Below are 6,441 nucleotides of genomic sequence, written 5' to 3' on the forward strand. Positions count from 1 at the left end.
ATTGTCATGGAGATTTCCAATAGTAGTTAATTTTTAAATTTTTAAATTAAAATTGACAATGCCTTGAAGAAAAGATTTCTTAGAAAACATGGGATTAGATGGTAACTATTACACAGTTCTGAGCACAGTCTGGAAAGTATTTTAAAAGATAAATGGAAAAGCTAAACACTCTAAATTTAACACAGATACACTAATTTTTGATTCAGAAGAGAAAATTAGATTTCTAAAAGTGAAAAAAAAAACCTAAACAGATTACACAAGGAGGGGGCTGCCTAACATCTGTCAACAATAGATGTGTAGTTTATATTTTCATCCTTTGATTATCATTCCAGAGGGCTGGTGAAAAAGTTTGATCAAACTTCTTCTTTAAGTCAATTGTATAGAGTTTTAAGCTTATTGTATAATTAATGTGAATGTGAAAATGTGTATGTCTTAAGAAACTCACTTTGAAAGAAAAACAAATCCCCTCGAGTTCCCATTCTGACTTCCTGAAATAGACCCCTTGTGTCTGTCATGTACCTTACAAACTTATTTTTGTTTCCTTGTTTATATCACCCCCAAGCCTCAGGTCTCCTTGCAATGCCTCTATCTGCAGATGTTAACAGGGAAACGAAAATCTAAAGCAAAAATATGATTTGAATTGCAAATTTCCAGAGGAAGTATCACCAGCTTCGTATCAAATGGTAGGTTTGGAGTTAAGATATAAAAATCTCATAAATGGCATTTATTATTTACTATCATCATTATTATTCAAAATTGTTTTGGAAACTTGTGTTAATACAAAAGGAAAAACAATCAATGAAAAGAAGGAATGTTTCCTTTTCCAGTAAATGAGTTACTTTCAGTATTGGAAAACCACAGGCAATTTACATTATTTGCAGATGCTATAATACCTAGGAAGCCCAAGAAACAATATTAAAACACTTTTTTTAAAATAAAAGAATTAGGTAAAATGGAAAAATGTAAGATAATTATACAAATATCAATGGACTTCCTCTGTACTAGCTGCAACTTTGTTGAATAACCAAAGGACTGTAAATGTCACAGCGACTTACAATAGCTAAACTTTCTTATTAACATCGCAAGAAAGCTGAGGCTTATAGTTGAAGGTAACTCCTACAAGGATGTCTCACATTCTCACATGACTTGCTAGATATGATAAATATGCAAGAACCTGATCTTTTCCTACCCATAATTTTATCAGTGTTGTTTTACAGTGAGCAACCTTGAGAGATGAGTTAATTTCTACTTCTGAGGCAAGAAACAGATTTTCTCACTGTATGTGATAAAATAATGGGATTTCAAGCCCAGGGTACTTTTCCTATAATGCAGCCCACTGTTAGTCCAGCCCTACATCTGGACCCATTCACATCACCACTGCAGGAATGGAGATTTAGGGAACTAGATCCAAATGTGCTGATATATTGATTGCTGCATTTTCTTTACAGAACTGAGCTGGTGCTCCACCATGTTCTTGAACCTCCAAAACTGTGAGCTAAATAAACCTCTTTTCTTCAAAAGTAGCCTGCCTCCAGTATTTCATTATGGTGACAAAATGTTGACTAATCACTCAAATTATATAGAACAAGCATGGATATATATAATCTTCTTACCAAGGAGGGAAGAAGTAATGGCCAATAATAATGTCAAACTTTTGAATGATAACCAGTTAGATATAAATGGAAAACAAATTTTTATTCTTTGATATTTTTGGTAAAAAAACAAAATTTATGACTCAGTCTCCCACTGAAAGGCAAGCCCTGAAATGACTGAGAGGCTCCAACCCAGCATGCAGCTTCAGAGCCAGCTGTGTTGACAGAGGATCAGGACTGCAGGGCTCACACCAGAGTCCCATGAGGGCACAGGAAATGTATGGACAGTGTTTTCTATAGGGCCTGGAACCCTGGTCTGTGCAGGGATGAGGGCGATTGCTGGACAAGCAATTCAGAGGGCAGGATCTTCATCACACATAGAGAGGCTCTGAGGCCTTGGGGACATATAGAGGGTTGAGGAGGGGAGAGGGTGAACTCAGGAAGTGGAGCAAATCTGGCTGGTCTTTGAAGCCACTGCAGGCTCCGGTGCCTGGCTGTGCACCAAGGGCTTGCCTTCCCTCAGCGCACTCAACCCATGGCCTCCACAGCCAGACCTCATCCCTGCCACAGCCCTGGGATCCATAACCTGCAGGCCCACTGCTCAGGTACTTTAGGCATGAGATAACTCCGTGTGCAGGCCAGAGAGAAGCAGAGGGTCATTCTAGAAGCATGGTCCTTAACAAACATTTGCTTTACTAGAAACCCATGTGCACACTTACCATGCAGCGTGGGGTACCTGTCTCCTGGGCAAGAACCAGGATGTTCTTGGTTCAAGAAACAAGTTCAAGCCCACAAGCACCTTGGTTCAAGCCCACAGGACACCTGGACCATGGGGTCACTGCTTGCCACTGCTGTTAGCTGGGAACCTGGGCCCTGTCTGAGCCTTCCTGCTGACCAGGGCCCAGAGTATGGCTGGCCCATAGATGACCACCTGGCCATCCTGGTTCAGAAGAAGACCAGGCAGCCTTGGTGGTTGTGCATAGCCTCGCCCACAGTCAACTTCAATCACAGGCTGGGCTTGTGCTCTGCCACCTCCTCCAGGCAGGGATGAGGGGGTCGGGCTTTGAAGAAGTCTGAGACATACCGAAAAGTGAGGTCAGTTTCTAGTGACCTTCGTAGGAGGCCGATGCAGACATCGTGGCACTGGTGCTTGTGGTCCAACACGGGGGTGTATCCCATGTAGAGGGCAAAAGCCACCAGGAAGAACTGCACAGTGGGCCACAGCAGCTGAGCCAACTTCCCGCAGAGCTGCATCTGGAAGAACAGCCAAGAACAGCATGCACTACATCCCAGAGGAGGAGTGTCCACAGAAGGAGGAAAGTCTGGCCTCAGTGACATTGGCAGGGCTCTCCCTGCACATCCTCTCCAGCTGCACATAGACCGAACAGTTGACCCAGCTCCAGTCTGGGTCGCAGATGGCCAGGAAGTTGGGGCGCAGACAACTGATCATGTACTTGGCCAGGTCCATCAAGGACTGTCTCGTGGCCACCCCAAACAGGAAGGTGCCTAGCACCTTGTAGAGGACAGCCACATCGTTATTGAAGAGGGAGCAGGAGTAGAGGCGGTCAGTGCACACCAGGAAGGCTTTCCCTGCAGAGACCAAGATGATGATGGCTGTGATGGTGACCCTGGCCATAAGCCCATGGTTCATGGTGTCTGGGCAGTAGAGACATCAGATGGAGTCATCTTCACAGTAGAACCCTCATTTGTAAGAGGCGTTCACCAGGATCAAGATGGCTCAGGACAGAGTCGCTCTGCTCCATGTCATTGCCGGGCCTTTTCCACAAAACTCAGCACACATTCTAGGGCCACAGGGTCACAGAATGCTTTTAATAATAGGAAAAACAAAAACAAACCTATAAAATGAGACATTTAATAAACAATTAGAATATGCATACTGTAAACTTCTTGACATAATAATACTTCAGTAAGTGAACATGTATGCCATGTTACTGGATAGAAACATAGTTTGATAAAAAAAAAATCCTTTTCTGTTTTAACACATTTCAATGCAAATTAAATTAGAATCTCAGTTTATGGTGTTCTAAATAGAAAATGAGTTATATATCTGTGTATGGACCATTTGGCTCATCCAGGAGAAACTGATAAGTGATAAAGCCAACAGCATGAAAATGTGCCACATAATACTATTTCATAATTCAAACACCATTTGTTTTGTCTATATTAATACAAATGTAAATATATATCTTTGTAGGTGAAGGAAAATTTTGTAGGGAAACTCGGACAATGCTTATTTTTATCTGTGTACATCTTGGTATGGTTTGACAATAGAGTACACTCCAATAGCACCTCTAGAACTGCCTCTTCCTATACCTGCCTCAGATCATCTGTCTCCCCATAGACTGACTGATACTGATCCCTCAAGCATGATGCTCAACTGAGCATTCCAGCACCCAAATGTCCTGGTGCCTCTCTTATCTACTCTGTGAGTTGGCTTTCCTGCACTCTCACCAAAATACCCAACAAACTACCTAGAGGAGGAAAACCTTGTTTCAGCCTACAGTTTCAGTAGATCAGTCAATTCTAGGCTGACTCCATTGATCTAGGCCTGAGGTGAGGCAGAACATCATGGTGGAAGGTGGAGGAATGCTTCTCAACTCATGGCCCCTGGGAGAGAGAGGTAGAGAGAAGAATAGAGGGAGCTACACTGGCCAGAGACAAAATATAAACATAAAAAGTTCACCCACAATGACTTGCTTACATTCTAATTACTTATAATTATCACCCATTATCCTCTTCAAATTATTAATCGACAAATGGATTAATCCTCTGATTAGGTAACAGCTCTCATGATATACTCATTTCACCTCTGAATAATTCTATATTGTCTCAGCCCAGCCAGTGGCAGGATGGACCAAGGCTTACCCTAGTTAAGGACTCCCCCACAGGTGGAATAGGCTGATCAGGGCAGAGCCCGAGCTCCAGCGAAAGTAAGCCAGTGGTGGGATGGACAGGGCTTACCATTGCAGTTCATAGGGGCGGATCAGGCCTGGGCCTGACCTTCCCAGGGTTCTATGGGTGGCAGGATGGGACTTGGCTTACCCTTGCCCAGGCTCCCATGCAGATTGCCTTGGCTGATCAGGCAGGAGCCTGAGCTCCAGAAGGTGTTCCCTATGGGCAGAGGCAGTCCTGGGTCTAGCCTGAGCTCTGGTGGGGGTCGGCCGGTGGCAGGATGGAGCCAACCTAACCTGGGCCTGGCTCTCTCCCCTGTCAGCTAGGCTGACCTGGGCTGGGGCTGAACTCTGTTGGGTATCTTCCTGTAGGCAGAGTCAGTGCAGGGTGGAGCCCGAGCTCTGGTAGGCATCTCACATTGGACTGAGTCATTCCTGGGCTGAGTCTGAGCTCAGGCATGGGTTAGCCCGAGGCAGGATGGCCCTGTGACTACCCTCTGCCTGGGCTAGCCTGCAGTTTGGTGGGGTGGATCCAGCCTGGGCCTTATACCTCCTCAGGGGTGCTCCTGTGGTGGGATGGAACTGTGCTTACGCTTGTCCAGGCTTCCGTGTTGCTGGACTTGGCTGATCAGGCATGAGCCTGAGCTCTGGAAGGTGTGCCCCTGTGGGCAGAGGCCATCCTGGGTCTGGCCTAAGCTCTGGTGGGGGTCAGTGGTGGCAGGTGGGAGCCAGGCCTACTTTGGACCAGGCTCCCACACCTGTCAGCAAGGCTGACCTGGGCTGGGGCTGAACTGGCAGGTGTATTCCAGTAGGCGAAGTCAGTGCAGGAAGGAGCCCAGAGGTCTGGCAGGCATCTGACAGAGGGCGGAGTCATTCTTGGGCTGAGTGTGAGCTCAGGCAGAGGGGTCAGCCTGAGGCGGGATGCACCTATGACTACTCTCTGCCTAGGCTGCCACCTCATGTCTTCTTGGAAGATCTAGGCTGATCTCAAGCTCCCAAGAATGATTGCTGATGAGCAGAGGCAGTCCTTGGCGGAGTCCAAGGATCTATGGGGCGCCAGGCAGTGGTGGGTAGAAACTAGGCCTTCCCTGGAGCCCAGCCTCTGGACAGAGCTGGAGCCCAAGGTAGGCCTGGCTCCATCCCACCTCCAGCATGGTGTGGCAACCTCCTCCTGTCACTCCCCAGGCCTCACTAGGCCTCCTCACTCTGCTCCTGAACCAGCACGCCAAGGGGCCTTTTAAAAAGAAACCCAATTTATGTAGGATCTATCCAAGGGCATCAATGCATTCTACTGTCATGTAACTAATTAAAGCAAATGAAAACTTTGAAAAAAGTAGATCAGCCTTTAGGACGTTGGTCAACATGTGGCCAGAATAAAGTAATCTTTAATACCATGGAAAAAAGCAGACAGATCAGGTCATCCTAGAACGTGAAATTTTCCAGTGATTTTCCATCTTGCTCCATATAAAACCCAAACCCCTATGAAGGCCCACAAGGACCACTGAAAAGTACTCATTCCACAGCTTGCCTTGGGAGCCTGCAGGGCCATGCCATCCCCCTTGATGCATTAAGGCTCTAGTGCCTGCCATTTCCTCTCCAAGGGTGTCATCTGGATTCCATGAAGGTAAGTATAATGCTCCCCAGAGCCCAGGATTGTGGCAGTCACACAGTTCTCATCATGGTGTTTGAGGTTCTCTGCACTGTGGTATAATTAGTAAATTGCTTGCCCACTCATCTCTTTTCCTCTATTGGATATCCCTGAGGACTCCTCATCACCAGAAGAATAACAATTATTCTGAAACCAGCATGACCAAACTACAGATTCCAGCTAGGGATCATGACAGAGAATCATCAGATCATGACCATACTCAGAAAACCAGATAATCACTGTTCTGGGATCTCGTAATGGTATGCAGAAGCCCACAGGCATGCTCAGG

The 6,441-nt window shown here is 45.9% G+C and overlaps 1 pseudogene; it reads right to left on the reverse strand.

The window, feature by feature from the left end:
• Positions 1-1,746: 1,746 nt before the first annotated feature.
• LOC124081078 (phospholipid phosphatase 2-like) lies at positions 1,747-3,469 on the reverse strand (annotated as a pseudogene).
• Between the last annotated feature and the right edge of the window lie 2,972 nt (positions 3,470-6,441).

The sequence above is a fragment of the Marmota monax genome, unplaced genomic scaffold (assembly GCF_021218885.2).
Source record: "Marmota monax isolate L192 unplaced genomic scaffold, Marmota_monax_Labrador192_F-V1.1 WCK01_AAM20220418_F8-fsc00405, whole genome shotgun sequence".
NCBI lineage: Eukaryota > Metazoa > Chordata > Mammalia > Rodentia > Sciuridae > Marmota > Marmota monax.